The 22,500-nt window shown below is 41.8% G+C and overlaps 1 protein-coding gene across 1 annotated transcript in view; it reads left to right on the forward strand.

Annotated features, from left to right (window-relative positions):
- Window positions 1-22,500, forward strand: part of LOC134439867 (ras-related protein Rab-26-like) — a 226,413-nt gene that overhangs the window by 183,815 nt on the left and 20,098 nt on the right. The window lies entirely within an intron of this gene.

A 22,500-nucleotide genomic window follows, 5' to 3' on the forward strand; every position in this document is an offset into this window, starting at 1 on the left:
TGGTCAATTAAGCAAGAAAGAAACAGAGCATACCAAATGGCCACTACTGCCTGGAAAGACTTTATTTCAGCCTTTAAAGACTTGAGAGTAGCTTAGCTCCTTTGCGCAGAGCCAATGTTAGGTTAGGTTAGGTTTCTTTATTAGTGTTCACCAAGGAGAAATTTGTCTCGTAATCAGGGAAGTTGTAGCACCATAAAACACACAAGAGGAAAACACCAACAAACAAAACAGACAATAAGTAAAATGTGATACGATACAATTAGACTTTACTGTCAGATTTCACTGAAATTCCTTTTGCGTCCCTGAGCAACACTCGTTTAAGACAGGACATACACATATCATCACATCACAAGACTATTGCACAACTGACAAAAGACAAAACAAAACAAAGGACACAAGCCTATACAGACATACATACATTACATACATACATTCAAGTGCTGCAGGCTTAGAAACACTGGATGTCCTAACCCACTGCCTCTTTCCCATCAAGTCCATACCAATCCTCCCCACACAAATAACCATAGTGTTACCAAAATTCTAATGACCAATGTCATATTTTGTGTGATGTAGGCCTACCTTAGTTGAGTCTTTTCAGCAATGAGTGAATGGGCCCGCCGGTGGGCCCATCTGCGCAAAGAGGCTAATGTACTTGACATTAATATCGTCACCATAAGTCACCAAATTCCGCCCACTTCATTGAAAACGTGACAATACCCCTATTTCAAATACTATTTAGTTATGATACCGTACATTTTTGGGTAGCGGCAACTGTGTAGATGAGGTAATAAGCAATATGAGCTGACATTGGTTGCCCTTTCTATCGTAATTTGGTGTTAAACGTCCTAGCTTCAGCACAATTCACCAGCGAGAGACTCCTAACTCCGCCCGCTTGATTTCAGGTCATGTCCATATTTCCTTTACTGTTTATTATTCCTTTGCGCTGTTGTGCTGATTTCGTTCACACTTATAGTCCTGGCTTTACCGATGCAGAAACTGTGATTAGTTTGGTCGTTACTGTGGAAACGGTTGAATAATTTTGGTCCTAACTTTGAAAGGGGAAGCGGCCAGGTCGAGTTTGAAGCCAGAATGTCGTCGCGAAATTAGAGTTCCATCTCTCTCAAGCTGCCATTACGGGACACCCTTCATTACAATGCTGTTTAGGGCCGTTTGACTCGGTTTAAATGTCTTTACCGTTTCAAATTATAAGCATACAAACTAGGGATGCACCGATACATATTTTTTCACTTCCGATCCGATCCCGATATCTAAATTTGGATATCTGCCGATACCGATACTACTCCGATCCTATACCAAAACCACATATATGCATGGGTTTCAACTTGAGGTAGGCCCAAGTAGACTATTTGGTCAGAAAAAGAAGTCAGAAGAACAGGAAACCAATTAATAAGTAAAAAGTAACAAGTAAAAAAATAACATTCCCATCCTGAAAACTAATATGCAAGTGTTATGATTTCAAATTAACATTAGACCTGGCTCAATGTCAGTATCAGGAAAGTTCTGATACTTTGGGAAAATTCCGATCCGATCCGATCTCTGAATTATGTTGATATCTGAACCCGATACCGATACATCGATACAGATATCTCATTCCTAATACAAACTCCGTATCATGACGATATCCGTTCCTGACTTGAAAAGTGGAGAAATAATTAACTATCATCACTTTTAAAGAGGGGGTGGAATTGGGAGACGGCCGGAATTAGGCGACTTGACTATATACACTTTATTATAAAACAATAATGATTTAACTACTATACTGCATGTGATGTGACAAGTGAATTTCTCATTCAAATCAATTTGGTAAACCGGCCTACTCTCATATCGTCAAATTAACATTTCCTGTCGTTGTTTTGTTATTTCAGAGTCATGGTCTTCCTTTTGAAATACTTTTGAAATGAAACCTCTTTTTTATTGGACACGGAATGTACTGTATACTACAAAGTTGTTATGGTTACCTAGAACTCACAAGTTTCTATGTTGGCAATGTAATAATGTGGAAAAGGCAAGCGTGTGCGTGCCTGCGTGCCTGCGTGCCTGCGTGCCTGCGTGCCTGCGTGCCTGCGTGCCTGAGTGCCTGAGTGCCTGCGTGCCTGCCGGGCTTCCTGCACTTGTGTGTGGTACCTTTATTGATGTGGTAGATACTGGAAGATGCTCTTTGTAAATATTTTTGGATGCCGTGTTGTTTTCTAATAAATCTTGGAGCCCCCATACAAAATAATAATATGTGTGGACAGTACCTTTGTGTATACGTCCTTGTGTATGTGCAACTGCTAGCTCTCCATCTGCTTCTTGCCTTGTAAACAACTATGATTTGAAAACAGGTGATCCTTTGGAAGTAATATCACAGTATGTGAAAAGCACCTTGTGAACAAAAATGTCTTTGAGAAATTGAGAGTCAATGGTGTAGTCTACGTCGAACGCAGGTATACGCAGTATACCCACCTGAATATGTCAGGGATTTCAGTATACTTAAAATTTAAATAAAAGGATTGATTCAATATTTAGAATAGCACAAATATATACAGTATACCCACCTCAAAAAATGCTTAAATATACAGTATACCCACCACAAAAAAGTAGACTACACCACTGTTGAGAGTGGAAGGAAGACTTAAGATTGTGTATGCATGGTTGCTCTTCCTTTGGCAAGTGTAGTAGCCATGGTGCCAGCCCTAATGGTAAATGGATTTTGGGCTGGATGGGAGCAAACAAGGATTGCAATTTGACCGATGCACCTTGACACTTCGAAGCAACCCTGTACATTAATTAAATGGCCAGTGCCGATGCCAAGGTCTAATGCTTCATTCTTTGCCAAGGAATTAAAGGTCTCTCACTGATTGCAAAATGATGTATATCAATTATTGAACATTTTGAGGATTTGACATATTTTTATTGGGCATCGCCTCGCATTGCAAAATGCATTTCATAGAGTGTAGGTTTAAAAAGCATGTTCTCAATGGCAAGAATTCCCACCTAGCTGAAAGAACGTAATTTCCAATAATTAACTGCAAAAGTTTTTTTTAAAAATGGCACGTCATTTTGCAAAGGAACTCGTCATATTACAGAATAATGATAACTTGATTTTGAACCCCTCCTCTCCCTGGGCCCGGGACAACTGACCCCATTGACTCCTCTGTCAGCTTCCCTGACTGCGAGCCTTGTGAACACAGACAGGAAATGTGGTTTGCATTCGCTACTTTGGAAATATTCCATTGCACTAGGTCTGGTGCACAGTACAGATGTTATCTAAGCCCCATCCACCCAAGTGAGTGTTGTCAGTTTTTGGGGCTGTTGCGTAAATTTGTCAGCGTCTGCAACTCTGTCATCATCCCTCTGAGGCCCTGGAGTGAGTATGTGGTTTAGTGATGTAGTGATTTCACCATGTACTGTACATACATTTTTGTGTAGTGGAGTAGAACAGCCTCCGAATCAGCCTCTTTCATACTGTCTGAGGAAGAACTCACAAAAACAGTGACAGTCATTGGAAGCGTATGCAGTCCAACAAGTACAGTATGTACAGTACTGGAAATATTTCAAATGTCCTCAGTCAAGTTGGTCAAACACTTGGACAAACTGGGCCACTTCACATTGACTAGACCCAGGGATGACTTTTTTTTTTAGAGGTGTTTTTTTAGAGGTGTTTTAATTTGGTGCACAAAGTGGCTGACGTTTCGGCGCACTTGCGCCTTTCTCAGCGTCAAACCACACTGTGAACGGGAACTTCCGGTGGCGCGAGAGTTGAGATGGCAGCGTAAAACCTGAGCTCCTGTATCAGCTTTATTTTTTCCCACTCAATTTGATAAAAATTCATATATTTTGTTTAAAATTCATTTGCAAGAATGAGTGCGGGCAAATCCACGAAAGGAAAGACGACGAAAGGGCGAGAAACCGAGGAAAAGCAGAGAGAGGCTGAAAGAGAGGGAGGAGCACATGGCGAAGTTATGGAGACAATTCGAGAAGCAGTGAGTGCAGCTGTGGCTAAAGGAATGGAATGCCTAAGAACTGAACTGAAAAAGGACTTAAAAGAATTTAGTAAATGTCTAAGAGAAGATATTAAAAAGCAAATGGACGAGTTCACTTCTGAAATGCGTACAAAACTTCAAGATGTGACCAGCCGAGTTGAGGATGTTACTGAGCGAGTTGGAGAGATTGAACATGGCATGGCGGACGCGGAGCGATGGGACATTGCTGTGAAGGAGACGCTAACCCAGTTGCTGGCAAACCAACAAACGCTGAGGGATAAAGTGACCGAGATGGAGGGGCACGCCAGACGAAACAACATCAGAATTTATGGAATACCAGAGGACGCAGAGGGTACTTCTGCAACAGCGTTTGTGGTGAATATGATTAAGACCCAACTCAGTGATGACATCGACCCGACATGGAGCTGCGACCTTGGGATAGAACGCGCTCACCGAGCGCTGGCTGCTAAACCATCCCCTGATGCTCCACCACGCTCAATGGTGGTTCGTTTCCTCCAGTTCACAGTGAAAGAAAAGATCCTCACCGCAGCCTGGAACAAAGGTCTTAGCCACGATGACAAGCGAGTGTATTTTGACCATGACTATGCCGAAGCTGTCCAAAAGAAAAGGAAGGAATACGTCCCTGTTAAGAAAGCGCTGAAGGAAAGGGGGATACGATTCCGGACTCCGATGACCAGAATGCGAGTTCATCTACCGGGCGGCGCGGTCACCTATTACAACGCGACGCAAGCAGCAGAGGATCTGAGGAGGCGTGGGTTCGACGTGGGCAAGATCACATGCGAAAGAAACACGGGGGCTCACACGGAGGCCTCGCTTGACAAGCTGCTACCATGGGAGGTGATCAAGCCCCGCAACAGAGGGGAAGAATACCAACAGCAGGTGAGAGAGAGGCTACAGGAATATCGCAGGAAGGATGCCTCAGATGAGGAGAACCACTCGCCTGAATAGTCGTCTATTTTGTTTATATTTGTAAAGCTGATACTATGCACTGTCATCAGACTGCCACAAATCTTTTTTGTTTTTGCGTCAGCTGACTGAGGGACCCCACCTAGTGGCAGTTCCCTCCCTCTTCCTAAAGGTGATGATGTGTCACCTTTCTTGTTGGGAGCCCTGTTCATTTATCTGTATTATAGTTGAAGTTCCATTACGTTTTCCTTTTTTTCCCTACTTGTTTTTCTTTGAGGTCTGGGAGTGTAGATCACATGATGCAAATGATAATATGAATGTACTATCAATGTTATAACATATTGTCATGGAATGTAAATGGGCTTAGCAACCCTATAAAACGTAGTAAGATGATAGCCAAGGCTAAAAGGGACAGGGTGAATATAATGTTTTGTCAGGAAACCCATTTGTCTGCAGTTGAGCATGAAAAATTTAAAAAGCTGGGTTTTAAAAATTCTTTTTTTTCATCATATAAAAATGGAAGGAAAAGGGGAGTAATAATACTAATTTCAAACTCCACCCCATTCGAATTTGTTTCTGAAATAAGGGATAAAGAAGGTAGGTTTGTTCTGGTTAAATGCAAAATAGATCAGCAAGAAGTGACTTTGTTTAATATTTATGCCCCTCCAGGGAGTCAGACTTCATTCTTTAAAAGGGTGTTTGATCTGATTGCAACAGAGACATATGGAACGCTTATTTGCTCTGGTGATTTAAATTCTTTACTCAATCCCTCTTTAGACACCACTAATAAAAACAGGAAAAGAACCCCCACAGAAAAAATAATTAATAAGGCCATAAGAGAACTAGGACTGAGTGATGTGTGGAGAGCAATACATGGTTCACAACCTGGGTATACCTTCTACTCTGGGAGACATGGAACTCACTCCAGACTAGATTATGTGTTTATGTATAAAAAAGATCTACACAGAATTAAAGAATGTAAAATTGGCCAGAGAATCCTCTCTGACCATGCAGGAATTCATATAACACTGCATTTAGAAGGTAGAAAACGCAAAACCCTTTGGAGGTTAAACTGTGGTAAGTTAAATGATGCCAGTTTTGTGTCTATGATGAAAATTGAGCTAGATTTATATCTTCAGGAAAATGATAATGGGACTGTAAACCCTAGTATGCTATGGGATGCGTTTAAGGCCGTCCTTAGAGGCAAGATAATAGCTTGGTCAGCCTTATCAAAAAAGTTAAAAACAATGCAACTGTCAGACTTGGAAGAAAAATTAAAGAACCTTGAACAAATGCATATCACCAATAGAGACCACGCCATTGTACAACAAATAAGACTTGTTAAACAGGATATAGACAAAATATTAAGTGAGGAGGTGGAGAAAAAACTCAGATTTATGAAACAAAGATATTATGAGGCTGGTCCCAAAGCGTCAAAGTTGTTAGCCTGGAGACTAAAGAAACAACAGGCTGAAAATACAATTCATAGGATAAAAGACCCTGTCACGAATAAGATTGTTACAGATGTAGATGACATACAGAAATCATTTGAGAAATACTACACATCCCTTTACTCTAATAGGGACCAGGCAGATATGCAATCTATAACAGAGTTCCTGAATTCCTTAGACCTACCAAATATTGGTACACAAATCAATGACATACTAACTCAGCCAATAACAGGGGAGGAGATAAATGATGCCATCTCAAGTCTGAATAATAACAAGTCACCTGGTGTGGATGGATTTCCCCCAGAATGGTACAAAACCATGAGGGAACATTTGGTACCCCTTCTTGATACTTGCTTTAATTACATATTAGAGGATGGATATACCCCACCATCTTGGAGAGAGGCATTCATATCTGTCATCCCTAAGGAAGGGAAGGATAGGACTGATTGCAAAGGGTATAGACCAATCAGTGTGTTAAATTCAGACTATAAACTCTATGCAACAATCTTAACGAAAAGAATGGAAACAGCAATGCACGATCTAATAGATGAGGATCAAACCGGATTCATTAGGAATAGACAAACACAAGATAATATTAGGAGATCCCTCCACATTATTGAACATATCAACACAACACAGTCAAGGGCCATTATTTTAAGTTTAGATGCTGCCATGGCCTTTGACTCAGTGGGCTGGGATTTTCTTTATTCAGTAATGAGAAGATTCGGCTTTGGGGATAAGTTCATCAGTTATATTCAAGCTCTTTATTCCTCCCCTATAGCTAGAATTAAGGTAAATGGCAGTCTTTCAGATCCTATTAGGCTGGAGCGTGGATGTAGACAGGGCTGTCCTGCCAGTCCTAGTCTCTTCAACCTGTTCATTGAACCTTTGGCACAGGCCATAAGGCAGGAGGAAAAACTGAGGGGTATCTCCATAGGTGGAGAAGAATATAAAGTAAGCCTATATGCCGATGATGTACTTGTCACTTTGTCTGAACCAGCCTCTGGCCTGCCTATTTTAATGGACATGTTGGAAACATATGGGAAATATTCAGGTTATGTTCTCAATATAGATAAAACTCAGGTTATGACATTTAATTTTGCTCCCACGCAGGAACTTAGAACTAAATATACATTTAACTGGCACTCTACCCAAATTAAATACTTAGGAGTTTATTTGACTAAAGATTTGTCTCAGTTATTCCAACGTAATTACAACAATGTTAGTAAAAAAATATATGAGGATCTTAACAGGTGGAGTCTCCTCCCCCTTGACTTTGGCAGTAGAATTAGAACAGTTAAGATGAACATCTTGCCCAGATTACTTTATCTTTTTTTATCACTTCCTATAGATATTCCTACAAAACAATTCAGAGAATGGAATAGGCACATTTCATTATTTGTGTGGAACAATAAGAGGCCAAGGGTTAAATTCTCCACTCTCCAGTTGCCACGGTTGCAAGGGGGTATGGCACTCCCATCTATAAAGGACTATTATATATCTGCTCAGCTGAGGCCACTTGTCTGTCTATGCAACCCATCTTATAAAGCTAAGTGGAAAGATATAGAGACATCTTTAACAGATGTCCCCTTACAGGCATCTATGGGTTGTGTTGACAGGGATATGTCAAGACCACAGACAGAAAGCAACTGGGTGAACTTATCATTTAAGATATGGTTTGAAATGGTTAAACGCCATCAGCTCCAGAGGGAAGTAAAACTACTCAGCTGGCCTGCTTATGATCCTGACTATAAACCATCATTGTATGACTTCAGATACAAACAATGGGTCCATCAAGGTATCACATCTCTATGTACAATAGTTAAAGATGGAAAACTCCACAGTTTTGAACATCTATGTAAGGTCCATGGTCTGAGGAGGCAGGATTTTTACAGGTACTTGCAAATGTCTGATTATTTCTGTAAAGAGGTTAGGGACTCTGAACAGAAAGAGTGTTCTAAGGTTGTTCAATTATTTGTTGGAGCGTACAACTGCATGAGCAGTAAAGGGCTGATAAGTAAACTGTATCATGCTGTCAGATCTCTTAAGAAGGACTCAACAGAATATGTGAAGCAACGCTGGGAAAAAGAACTGGACATTGTAATAACAGAGGACATATGGACGAATGCTTGGAAAATACAGTCAACTACTACAAACTCATTGGGGTGGAGAGACTTTTGCTGGAAAAACCTGATCCGCTTCTTTATAACCCCTAAGCAAAAGGGCAAACAAACAGACACTCAGCTGGGCTGCTGGAGACAATGTGGAGAAAACATGGTGGATCATGCTCATATATTTTGGTTGTGTCCCTCCATTAAGACTTACTGGATGGAGGTGACAGAAGTTATTGATAAGGTGTTGGGTTATAGTGTGGATATGACATTTCTTTTTCTGTACTTAGGTCATTTTCCTGAGGAATTAGACAAAGATGATGAGTACCTCTTAAAAATTATGATGGCAGCAGGGAAAAAGGCAATTACCAAATATTGGCTACAGAAAAATACACCTACGGTGGGCACATTTGTTGGCATCGTAAAACATTTACATCTTCTTGAGCAGATGACCTATTCCCTAAGGCTGCAAAAAGAAATTGGAGAAAGAAAGTGGATTAAATGGTCCGTTTACATAAATGACAGAACTAACAACACAGGTTAATGAGACTATTGTATTGTATTGATAGTATTGTATTGTATTGTATTGACTGTGATATGCGCTTATTCTCCTGACCTCCACATTATTTTTCTTTTTGTTTTTTAGTTTTTTCCCTGTTTTTTTGTCTTTGTATTTGTCTTGCATCTATAAAATACCATAAATAAAAAGTATCAAAAAAAAAAACCAACACTGTGAACCACACTGAAAGTTCTGAGACCTCAGTCAATCACTAATATCCTGTTCCCAGGCTTGCTGAGCTGTCTGGGAAGCAAGGCTTCTGTCAAGCCTCCATTTTACATGGATTTACACTACATTATACAATACTGTCAGCTCCACATCGCCTGCACTACAGCGCTGAGTTTTGAAGCGTACAGTAATCCTCATTATGTATCCTCATTTACATCTCTGTTAAGAGTACAGATGAGTGTATATGAATTGTACTTGTCTGATGCCTCTGTCTTGTTGACAGGTCTTTTGAATTGCCTTCCTCCTGGGTATCTTGGACTCTGAGTTCCATTGCGGACTAACCTAGTCTAGTGTTCAGCAGGACTAGATTTGTTTTTTTTTGTTGTTTCTTTGTTTGTTTGTTATTAGTTTTGTCTAATTTTAGTAACTGTTCTTGTAGATGAAATAGGCCTACATAATCGAGGGGATAAATTATGCAATTCTGTCTTTCGTCTAATTAGTGTTATTTTCTTCAAACATTGTTTTCTTGTGAGGTATTTTTAGGCACATAATTTAAGAATGATCTTCAGGATACCATGCTCTCCTTTAGTGTGATGCTCTGAAAATATAAAGGAAAAGGGATAAAGTGCTTCTTCATCCTGGAGAGATGTCCGGAGGTGTAGGGGGGGTCTGCCAGCAGAGTTGGCCTCCTGCCACCCTGCAGATATATGCTGGGGTAATGACCTTCGTGCAGCACATAGTCACCATCAGGGCAGCTGACAAAGCCGGGCCCGGGACAAAGTCATCTGAAAGCCCCCCCACACACACACACACACAATACATACAATGTAATGAGGACCCAATTCTGGGCCCCCTCTCTCCCTGGGCCTGGGACAACATACCTGTTTGTCGCCCCCTGTTGGCTGCCCTGGTCATCATACATATGCAGACTTGCGCAATAAAATCTGTACTTTTGTCATCCAGTTCAATAAAGGGAACCCATTAAGAACATATTGAAGTAGCTCTTCATCATGAAGAATTATAACAGCATTGCAGCATTTTTATTCAATAGGCCTACTTCTATATTCAGTACTTAAGAACAAACTTAAAACTAAGTAAATTCAGTGACATGTTTTGATTAAAAACTCCTCTGTTCTGACTTGGTATGCTACAAGGGAGCAGCATTTATCTTGCAATACGAAGAAACACCACACCAATGGACTATTTCCACATTAGCAAGATTAATACTCCCCAAGGGTATTCTTTTTTTTTTAAGTATTTTTTTGGGGGATTTTGGGGCTTTATTATGACAGGAAAGTGTGAGAGTAGACAGGAGAAGATTGTGAGAGAGAGATGGGGCAGGGCCTGGAAATGACCCCTGACCCGACTCAAACCGGGGTCCCCGTGGGCAATGTAAGCCCAAATGTGTGGGGATATAATCCCAAATGTGGGGGGCCCCAATAGCCTGATAAACTAGCCTAAATGTGAGACCGGAGTAATTTAGTCTGGCCCCGATGAACGTTACCTCGGACGATTGCTGATGAGAACAACCTGTTGTTTTTTCAAACCGTGCCGGCGCTCTGACCAATCGGCGATCTTTGCCGTTGATGTGCTTTCCCAACGGTGTTGCAAGCTTCGTCGTCACTCCCTCAAAATCCCGCCTGCTTTGATTCAAAACAAATCTCTGCGTTGTAATTGGTTTTGCCAGACTCAGGGCACAGTGTTCAAAACATTCTCAGATCCGAGGCCAGACCCACTCGCAGCTGAAAAATTTCGTGTGTGCGTGTGCGTGTGTGTGTGCATGTATCCAGCAGGCTTGTACGAAATTCCGAATTGAATTGAGAATGACCCCAAAATTCAAATTCAATTCGTGAATTTCAACATGAATTGAATTGAAATTCCAAACAGGAAATGGAATTGCAATTCGAATTGGAATGGCAGGAAACTGAATTTCATAGAATTTAAATTCTAAGAAATTCAAAGCAGTGACATAATACTGACACTAGGTGGTGGCAGGGATGGTCAGTATCTCGAATACTTCATTTAAAATACATTTCTCGAAATAGAACATAGTATTTTGAATTTTGTATTTCATGTCAGTGAATTACAAGTATTTGACTTTCCCCCCTGTATTTTGAATTTTCAAAATACGAGAAAATACAATAGCCTAATTTCTCCTGAACAATGCAATTACATAGTAGGAACACGGATCAAATAGTATGTAAGTGATGCTTGTAGCTATATTGGAATGTAAAAGTGTTTGTCTGGGAAAGGGGTGAAGGACTCCAAAGATTGACAGTTCAATTCCCAGGTAATATTGGCAGGTGACTACCTGACTACGAGTTACTAGGGATGGCACAAACCGCACCGAAAACCGAAACCGTACAATTCACACACATACCGAACCGAACCGTGCAATCCATCGCAAACCGCAATTCATGTACTGCCCAGAAAAATATGTGAAACATATTCTAGACAGATCTAGAACAGATTCTAGGAGTATCTTATCCAGTCTCTCTGATTAAAACATTAGCGTATAAGACCAAATCAGAGGATGACACAATTAAAATCACACCATTTTCACATTATAAGCCTATACAAACCATATGTAGGATATTTAGTGATAAGTCCGATTCTATTAGCCAGTGCACCATTTATCATGAACTAAAAAAAAGAACCGTAGAGAACCGAAAACCGTGACCTTGACACTGTGATATGAACCGAACCGTGAATTTTGTGAACCGTACCACCCCTACGAGTTACTAACGAATAACCAGCCTCAAAATTCTGAATTATTGAATATGTGCTGTTGGATCAAAAAACACCACTCTTGATAAAATATCATCAATAATTGAAATTGCCATGCCAAGCACCAAAGGTGCAACAGTGATCATTACTAATGCTTTATGATTACCATGCATCACCCACAAGATGGCGCTCTAAGGCCACAAATGGTGCATTAGTGAAGCTTTGCAACATACGTGGACATAATTTACAAGATACACTTTCTTGTTTATTGAACTCACATACAGACCTTGACATATCTGTACCATTTTTAAATGCTAGATGCCAAGTAGCCCATTGTTTATATAGCCTTCTCCATAATTACAAGAACTTAACATTATTGTTTGTTGAATGACTGGAAATGATGGTTACACAGGAGTTTGTGTGGTTTAAAGTAGGCCTACCTTTTATTGTGTAAGTGAATTGAATTGTTATTTTTGGTCATGCCAAACAAGCCATTGAGTAGCGAAGGGAAATTGAGTTTCCTTGCTGAGACTCGAACCTTGAACTTCTGGCATGCAAAACTGGGGCTCTAACCGCTACACCAAATAGCCAGACTCATTAGCTTGAAAGTCAGGACACACCCACATACCTTGTTTCTGTTGTATTTTGTGTATTTGAAAATGCAAAATACAGTATTTTGATTATTGATACATTTACTGTTATGTATTTTGTAACGTATTTGTAACATCTTAGAGCTGGGTATTTTTTGCATTGTATTTTGAAATATATTTAGTTGTGTCTTTGCCCATCCCTGGGTGGTGGTGTAAAATTCAAAGAAACTCAAAGTAATGACAAAATAAGAACACTAGATGGTGCTGTATATTTATAAGCATGTGTCTATTCCCGGCACTGCAAGGTGGGTGGGAAGAGTGATTAAAGCCCCCTTAGGTCACCTGTTGTCCTGCTTCCTAGCAGTGCTATAGGATTTGGGTAGGTAATTATTTGACTTTTGGGTTTTTTTAACTTCCGTTTTGAGTTAGTACAATGCCATTCTCTATTTGCTGTAGACCTTAGGTGGTAATATTTACATACATTTTGGTACATAACAAATAAGAAGTGTGAAAGTCATCTGTAGGCCTTGCATAACACTAATTATTATACATGCAACTACTGAAAATCACAATGGGGGCCTGCATGGTTTATACAACATTTACTTATCATTTTGAATGCTGAATACATTTGTAGTTAAATGTATTAGCAATATATATATTTGTTAATGCTATTGTACACTATTAGTTACACTGTTATTGTTGTGTTTTATTATTTTGAAAACACAAAAGTTGTGTGTTCATCCACTTCCTGAATTGCAGTGAGTTTCAATTCCATTTTGAATTCCATTTCCTGTAATTCAAATTCAGTTCAATTCAACATCCTGTAGGGGTGGAGTCAATTAAATTCAAATTCAATTCCACTTCCTGAATTGAATTTAATTCAGAAATTCTGAATTTCGTACAAGCCTGGTATCCAGTACTGTGTTTACCCTCACTTTCAATAACATCGATCCGAGATGTGACCGGGTGAGATCGCTTAGAGCGTAATTTCTTTAAGTGATGTGATTACAAGTGCAGTAACATAGGGCGACAGCTTAGGGGGAATTAGTCAGAACGAGGGTCCCATCGATCCCCTCTCCTGTCATAAGTCCCACAAGACAGAGCAACACTGTGCACAGTGCACGGCTCCTCTGCACACCATAACAAATACGCTTTGTAATCCATTTTATTTTGTCACAGACAAAGCCTTGCATTACATAGCAAAACAAGAAAGAACTAATGCTGAGATTTTCAGTTGCTGGAAAGAGGACGACGCCCATCATATATTCATAGAATGACAGAGTAGAGTAGATGACGATGGATGGTTGGATATAGAGACCGACCGATTAATCGGCCGGCCGATTTAATCGGCCGATTTTTGCTATTTTGTAATAAGTCGGCATCAGCCGATTTTCTTATTTGGCTGTGCCGATTTTAAGTCAGACACATCTGCGAGCAGCTATCTACTTGGAATGATCAATGTTGGTGACCACCAGCGTGATGTTTGGCTCTAAAATATAGTAATGGACAATCTAAGTGAAATTTTAACAAAAAAGAGGATACAATTAATATTATTTTCATTAACAAAGCAAATCGGCCCAAAAAGTCGGCAGGTCACATCGGCCATCGGCTGACTTTGACTGCTAAATATCGGCATTGGCCTTAGAAAAACCCAATATTGGTGGGTCTCTAGATGGATATAGACGGTTTGACAGATGGATGGATGGATGGATGGATGGATGGATGGATGGATGGATGGATGGATGGATGGATGGATGGATGGATGGATGGATGGATATAGACAGTTTGACAGATAGATAGATGGGTTGAGAGCTTGATGGATGAGTTGACAGATGGATAGACATATGCTAAATGCCAGGTTGAATATAAAGGGCGACTATATTGTTCCATGTGATCCAAGTTGCCTTCACATCACTAGATACAGACTGGACCAAATGGATGGATGGATGGGTGAATGAATAGATTGATACAAATTGATACATAGATAGACAGATACCTATAAGGAGAAATGGCCACTGTCGTTCGCACTTGAGCTACGTACATCTTAATGCTGTGTTGGAACAAAATGGATGAAGGAATGAATAGATTGATGCAAATTGATACAATTGATACATAGACAGACAGATACCTGTGAGGAGAAATGGCCACAGTCGTCCGTCTTCTGCACATGAGCTGCATCTTAATGCTGTGCGAAAAGGTGAGCTGTGTGACTCCCACGGGCTGAAGGCTTTATCTTCTTCCTGCCCGATCCCATATACAAATGCATTAGGCCTAGGGGGGGCACTATAGGAAGGGCGAGCAGGGCACTTGCCCCTGGGCCCAGTGGTGGTGGGGGCCCTATTGTGAGCTTGGCAAGCTGTATAGGCTGTATAAGTGTCTTGCCCAGGGACCCTGTGTGCAATTGTTCCGCCACTGATTACGCCGCTGCTGCTGTTTACCCAGCTGGGGGCCTTGTTTGCGTTGCTAATGCTGTTTGGCTGTCCGTCTGATTGCCTGTAATAAAGGCCCATTAGGACCTCAGCTCTGGCTCTTTAATGCTGTAGGGCTGCCTGCTTTCCCGGCACAGGCAGGCAGAGACGGAAACCTCTTTGTGTGTGTTTACTTTACTTCTGGCCCTCGCGAGGACCTTGGTGTCCACTCAGTCAGACAGAGCACATCCACTGCAAACAGGGCCGCTGGCAGCTTTGGCTGCACCTGGGACAAAGACATCTGAAAAGGCCCCCCTCCATACAATGTACATACAATGTCATGAGGATCCAAATCTGGGCCCCCTCTCATCCTGGGTCCGGGACAAGTGACCCCTTTGCCCCCCCCCCCCCCCCCCCCCCCCCCCCCCCCCCCCCCGCCCCCCCCCCACCCCCCCCCCCCCCCCCCCCCCCCTCCCCCCCCCCCCCCCCCCCCCCCCTGTGTCGGCTTCCCTGACTGCAACAAATGAGCGGCTTTTCCGTGGAGAGCTGAAGTTAGACAACCCTACAAGTTTCTGAACTTTCATGCACCCAATCAGATCTTGCACAGTGAGCCAGTACTATCTTTCTTACTCAAACACACGCACGAACGCACGCACGCACGCACGCACGCACGCACGCACGCACGCACGCACACACACACACACACACACTACGATAACAGGAAAACAGCACTTTGTCTTTTTCTCACACACACTCACACACTCACACATACACCAACACAGTGATAAGAGAGTAGAGACTATCCCTTTATTTTTCAAGACACGCTCCATAACAGAACAGCAGCACACTGTTCCGCCTGTTTCCCCACAGAAAGCCAGTGATACGTGCACAACAGAAGCAGCAGGTGCAGGAGTGGATCTGTTTAGTAAAGTGGTGTGTGTGTGTGGATATGTTCCTCCTCACGTCCTCAGTCACTCGGAAAAAAGGGGTCCAGCGCTAGGAGCTCACTCATATTGAGTGTGTGTGTGTGTGTGTGTGTGTGTGTGTGTGTGTGTGTGTGTGTGTGTGTGTGTGTGTGTGTGTGTGTGTGTGTGTGTGTGTGTGTGTGTGTGTCTGTGTGTGTGTGTGTGTGTGTGTGTGTGTGTGTGTCTGTGCCTCTGTGTGTGTGTGTGTGTGTGTGTGTGTGTGTGTGTGTGTGTGTGTGTGTGTGTGTGTGTGTGTGTGTGTGTGTGTGTGCGTGCGCGTGCGTGTGTGCGTGTGTGCGTGTGTACGTGTGTGTGTGTGTGGATCACACAAGCAAATTGTACGCTTCAGAGGAAGCTAAACCCCTGGAAAAGCATTGACCTGAGCACACCACATCAATTATAGATGTTGTCGAACCCATCCGCCAAGCGAAAGAAACACCTGTCTTTTGTGGCATGGTCCATAGCCGATTGCATTTTCCCACAATGCAAATGCGATCTGGATTGCATGTTGCATGTTGCCAGAGTTGTCATTATCAAGCTCATAATTATGACACCTGTCAAATTGTGATGTCACAAAAACGGCTTGAAAACACTTTTTTTACTACAGTACATATAGTGACTGGTTGTGTCATATTTCTATGCTAGAAAACAGTACAACATGAACAAAAAATGAGTGTGCAGAAATGCAGGTGCTCTGGATTCTTGTGTACAAGTATAGTGGTATTTGATTGTTGCAAAAGGTGTAAGTCTTTGTAAGTGAAAACTTTATGCAAATGCAGGGGCGTAGCACCAAATTTTGGGCCCTAGGAACAACTTCTTTCATGGGCCCCCCTACTCACAAACTCCTTTCATGAACACCCCACAACCCACCACCACCCCCCCCACCCCCGCGCGCCTACCTCCTGATATTGTCATCCTCCTTGCCTTCCTCAGACAACCCCTCTATGCTTTCCTCCCCTTCACTTGAATCATCCTCATCTTCAATCACATGACAGCCTATCACAGAACAGACATAATGTCCTTATTTTTTCACATCACCAGTTGTGAAAAGTGGGCTATCATATTCATAGAGATGACTTTTAATCACTTCATCACTATGGTGTGAGGGGGAGGAGAGAGACTGGTAAATCTCTCTTCACAATGCATTTAGCCTAATATTTCGTGCACTAAGAAGACATGAGACATTGATAAGGAACTGAACTTTCTTCAATGTGCATCCCTGAACAGAAACACACGCGCTCGCGCACACATTCATTCACTTGCACTGGCCCGCTGCACGCACCCGCACGTCATCTGTCCGTTAGTTGTTTTTTGGGAGAGCAAAGAATAGAGAATCAGCTGTGATTTACTGGCAGAAGATTTACTTTTAAGCTTATGGAATGTCGCTTAAAATAGGCTAGAACAAAAGTATCGCTGTTTGGATTTGATGTCGTTATTCTCAACCTTTTAAAGTCAGGGCACCCCGAACCTAGTCACATTTAGAAATCATTATTTATTAGGCTACTGCATATAGTTTCAGATTTAAATTGGCCAGTAACTATTTCACAGAAGCCTACCTTAAATAGGGTAATTGTCATGAGCACTCAATGCAGATAGGCTACCTGCTCAGCACGGAGGTAGGTAGGCTACTCTGCCTATCTTTTGTCGTGCGCTTTGCGCAGATTAGAATGGCGTCAGCAGCATTCAAAACGCAGACTGGTGCCCCGTCAAAATCTCGTCATTAATTTACCACACTTCAGCTACAACGGACGTTGTCAGATGGCCAGGAAAAGTAAACAGAGCTTTCATATTGAGAGTGTTGAGAGAAGGCAAAATAAAAGCAGAATGACAGTTCAGGACTGACAGCTTGCACCGCCACCTTGACATTGGCAACTGATGAACGTGACGTCGATTAATATCGTTACGAGGACATAATCAATCTGCAAATTTGATGCACCCGATTGAGAAACTGCTTTTCCTCAACACTAGGATATTAGGCTAGCTAAAATAGGCTCACCTTCTCTCAAGTTCGCACAATTTGCATCTGCTGTGACAGGGGGCATCTTCATGTTTGTGACATTTTTTTTATTCATTTTACAAATTTGCTTTGCTATCATTTGGATATTTGAACCAACATCGACCCTATGTTGGTCTTGTGACTTGTGAATATATCAAAGACAAATATGGGTTCAATAGCCTATCACAATTATAGCCAAAAAATGAGATTATTTTTTTATTTGACTTCGGCTATCACAGTAGGCCACACGGAATGGGAATGAGATAACCAGTTAGCCTACTGTAGGCTGTAATTTTGACATTTGGGCTCACCTTTCTTGCAAGAAATCAGCAGCAGTTTCTTCATCTGGTTTCCCCTGTCTCTCTTGCCTTTCTATTCTTTTTGTGAAAGCCTGGTGTTTTAGACATCTTTCATTGCTAACCGGCTGCTGCGTGTAATACCTAATAATGAAGTGAGTGAGTGTTGATTACGCATATTGTGCAATCAAAAGTCCGCGAGAGGGCAGACTAAACCAATGCGTACTGATTATGGGGGTGTTTGATATATATTATAGCCTATTTGCAGGCTAGGATATCCAATTTAACAGATGTATTTCCAGAGAACATTGGAATTACATAAATTACCAACATGTATTGACATTATTGTAAAAATAATGTTTAAAAAAGCAAAACAAGAAGAACATTTTCCATAGGGCCCCCCTGGTGGGCCCCCCAGGTGGGCTGGGCCCTAAGAATGAGTCTGGGTTTTCCCCCCCTGTTCCACGCCGCTGTGCAAATGTATTGGAGGCATCAAGTTGTCACCTGCCATGAATTTTTAGACTATTAGTCCTCCAAGTCCAAAATGTGCTTTCAGTGATCAATAAGTATGAAGTCGATTATCAGTGTCACAGCTTGATTTTTCCTTACTTAAAGGACAGCTGCTTATCAGTTGTTTGCAATGATTTAGAGTCTGTCTCCATTATTTGGCTAATTCAGATGTTGTCTCTATTGTTCAAAGTACAAGAGAGTCCTTGTGCACAGCCCCTCAATGCAGGTGCAGGTGTGAGGCAGGAGGAGGTGAATCAATAAACCAAAAGTCAAGAGACACCGCACACTGCTTACTTTTCTTAACTTTATTTCTTGGAGCGAACAACGCGTTTCGCTCAATGCGTCATCAGGTTCGCTCTATGCCAAACCCCCATTACCCAGGTGTACAAATAAAGTGCCAAATGATCACATGATTCTTTGCTACCAATCTTGTGCATAGTCTCAAAACCCATCCCCACAGGTGCGTAAAGTAGGTAAAACATGATCAGTCCATGCAGGCCATCACAACAATATTTTTCACATTGATGTCCCCATGCAAAGGCTATATACAAAGGTAACACAATTCCATCAGTTACATTCAGATAGGTCAATAAATACCACAGAAAATAGTCATAATGTTGCATATTCATCAATATTACACAAATCCAGTAAAATTATGGATTTGTGTAATATTGATGAATATGCAACATTATGACTATTTTCTGTGGTATTTATTGACCTATCTGAATGTAACTGATGGAATTGTGTTACCTTTGTATATAGCCTTTGCATGGGGACATCAATGTGAAAAATATTGTTGTGATGGCCTGCATGGACTGATCATGTTTTACCTACTTTACGCACCTGTGGGGATGGGTTTTGAGACTATGCACAAGATTGGTAGCAAAGAATCATGTGATCATTTGGCACTTTATTTGTACACCTGGGTAATGGGGGTTTGGCATAGAGCGAACCTGATGACGCATTGAGCGAAACGCGTTGTTGGCTCCGAGAAATAAAGTAAAGAAAAGTAAGTGTGCGGTGTCTCTTGACTTTTGGTTTGTTGTCTCTATTGGCTTTACAATGGCCATCTATGGGCATGTCCAAATATGTTCTTATAAAACAACTTTCACATTTGTTTTCAAAAGTATGCATCTCACTAAGTGATGAGGGGTGCTCACTGGCATTTCCTAACGAGTTTGAAGGTGAAATATGTCTTCTGTCATTTTTTTATTTGACATTTTGTGAATTAAAGGTAAAAATGTTTTTTTTTTTCAAAATGCAACATAAAACATGGCAGAAGCCATATCAGTGGATATCCCTGAACACTTGGTGAGTTGCACATAACTAATGTCACATAACAAAGACAGCAGCAAACATGAAACAAATGGTGAGGGGGACTCCAAAACATTGCAGCAAACTCAGAAAAGGGACTTAATGTTGAAAATAGTTCAGTTGTCCTTTAACATCATGCCAAAGGCAGATGACAACATCCCTTGTGCCTCTCTCTTGATGTCTTGATGAAAGTTCCCCATGGGGACAGTAAAAGATTCTAACTAAGTCACTGATTCCACCTTCTCACTAGGATCAAAAGAGAAGCTCAGCACCAAAGCCCCACCTGTAAGCACAACATACACCACATTTCCATTAATTCGGTATCATCACACAAAATCAGTAGTCTGATAATATTTGGGTGCTCACGGCCCCTCCAGTCCCCTGCCATGTAGGCATTAGAGCAGGGCTGTTCAAATGGAGGCCCTGGGACCAGATGCGGCCCTTGGATGGCAAGGTTCTGGCCCCCCATGAGGTCAGAACAAAATGAAAAAAAATTAAGTGTGCTCTCTGTGGCCGTGCATAATTTGCGATCACTAACAATTCAGGTTGGGGATATATCTACTATGCATTCACATGACAGTGAAATCTTATCTAAAACAGTGTCATAAAAAGACCTACTAAGAAATAGAGAAGCGAAAATCTGTTCTGTCTGGAAAGCAATCCACTTGTTTTGCACCCTAACCTCAGACACCGTGCCGCTCACAGTTATACAGATTCTACTGTATGTTCGGCCCCTTCACTGGAGGGAATTTGAAAAACCGGCCCTCTGTGACTTTTAATTGAATAGCCCTGCATTAGAGTATACCCGGACACCCTGGAACAGATTCTGACCCATCCTGCCTGCCTGTGCAGGTGGCTCTCTGCATGGAACCGGTATGATCAAGAGAAGCTCTTCAAAAGGTGCAAACTGACATGCATACATTTCCACAAATTTCGAATCACGAACAACGTCAGTGAAACTTTGATGATAGACCTTGACCGAAGACTGCAATGCCAGAGGCTTGAACATCTTAGTGACAGTATGCATAGTACCTGTACATGCATACATTTCCTCAAATGTCGGATCGTGAAAAAGTGAGATAACTTTTAATGAAAGTCCCTGATCGAAGTCTGCAGTGCCCCCCGCCCGAGGCTTATGCTGCGGTCACACCGCCGGCGTTGAAAGAGCTAAAACGCTGCTGACTCCTGCCTGGAAAGCACAGGCCAGGGGCGTTGAACAAGGCAAAAGATTCAACCTGAAGCCTTAAGACCAAGAATCTCGACCAACTGAAGCTCGCGTTTAGAAAAATGTGAACATTCCATTGGCTGACGCCTGCTGCCGCCGAGCTCATTACATATTTTTAGATGAAGTTCAACTTTTGACGCCCTCGGATTTTGACGCTTTTGACTCTAGACACGCTTGCGGCTTTTAACGCTTCTGCCGCCTGCTCTCCCATACAAAGTCAATTACTTCCGCATCTTTCCACGCGTTCAACGCTGGCAGTGTGACCGCGCGGTTAGGCAGTGACAGTATGAGTGGACTCCAATATGCAGATTGCCGTCCTCCCTTGCTCACTTGCCTGCTTGTGACCTCATGATGATGTCACTGATGACAGAAAATTAATTCAATATCTTGCAAAAGCACAATTCTAATGTCATTTTCTCTTTTGCAATTGGGATGGTGAATGAAAAACAGTCCCCCAAAACTTGTTGTGGCTAGACTGACAGCTGGGAAACTACAATGTTTTCTCCACGGAGGAGGGACCAGGAGGCGGGGTGAGGCCACAAGCACAAGTGGAGGATGGGGGTGTGCATATTGGAATGCACAATGCCCAATTTCCTCAAAATTTGGATCGTGAATAAAGTGAGACAACCTTTAATGAAAGTCCCTGATCGAAGTCTGCAATGTCCTGCCCAAGGCTTGAACATCTTGAGGCATTGAAAATTAGGGGTGTAAATAATGTCGAAATGTATAGATATATCGTGATATATTTTGATGATTGAATCGAATCGCGTCGTATCGTGGGGAATTCTTAAGTATCGAAAAGAATCGAATCGCTGGCCCCTGCCCAATAAATTAATAGAAGTGGAAAAGTAATTGGGAAAAAAAATTAATCGAATCGTATCGTATGGTATCGTGGGGCATTCTTAAGTACCGAAAATAGTCTAATCGTATCGCACTGAATAATAAGATATCGATATTGAATCGTATCGTCATGGAGGCTGTGATTTATACCACCATTGAAAATATATCTCTCACTTGCACTTATGGTGTCTAATGGTGTGTGTCCATCCAGCTGTCCGTCACCTCCATCTCAAGACTACTGTGACAGTATTATATTTCACTGTTGGGGCCTGATGGTGTTTAATGGTGTGTGGAGTAGTCCATCTGTCTGTCTGTCTGTCTGTCTGTCTGTCTGTCTGTCTGTCTGTCTGTCTGTCTGTCTGTCTGTCTGTCTGTCTGTCTGTCTGTCTGTCTGTCTGTCCATCAGTCCTTGCCATCTGGATTAACT

The sequence above is a fragment of the Engraulis encrasicolus genome, chromosome 2 (assembly GCF_034702125.1).
Source record: "Engraulis encrasicolus isolate BLACKSEA-1 chromosome 2, IST_EnEncr_1.0, whole genome shotgun sequence".
NCBI classification, from domain to species: domain Eukaryota; kingdom Metazoa; phylum Chordata; class Actinopteri; order Clupeiformes; family Engraulidae; genus Engraulis; species Engraulis encrasicolus.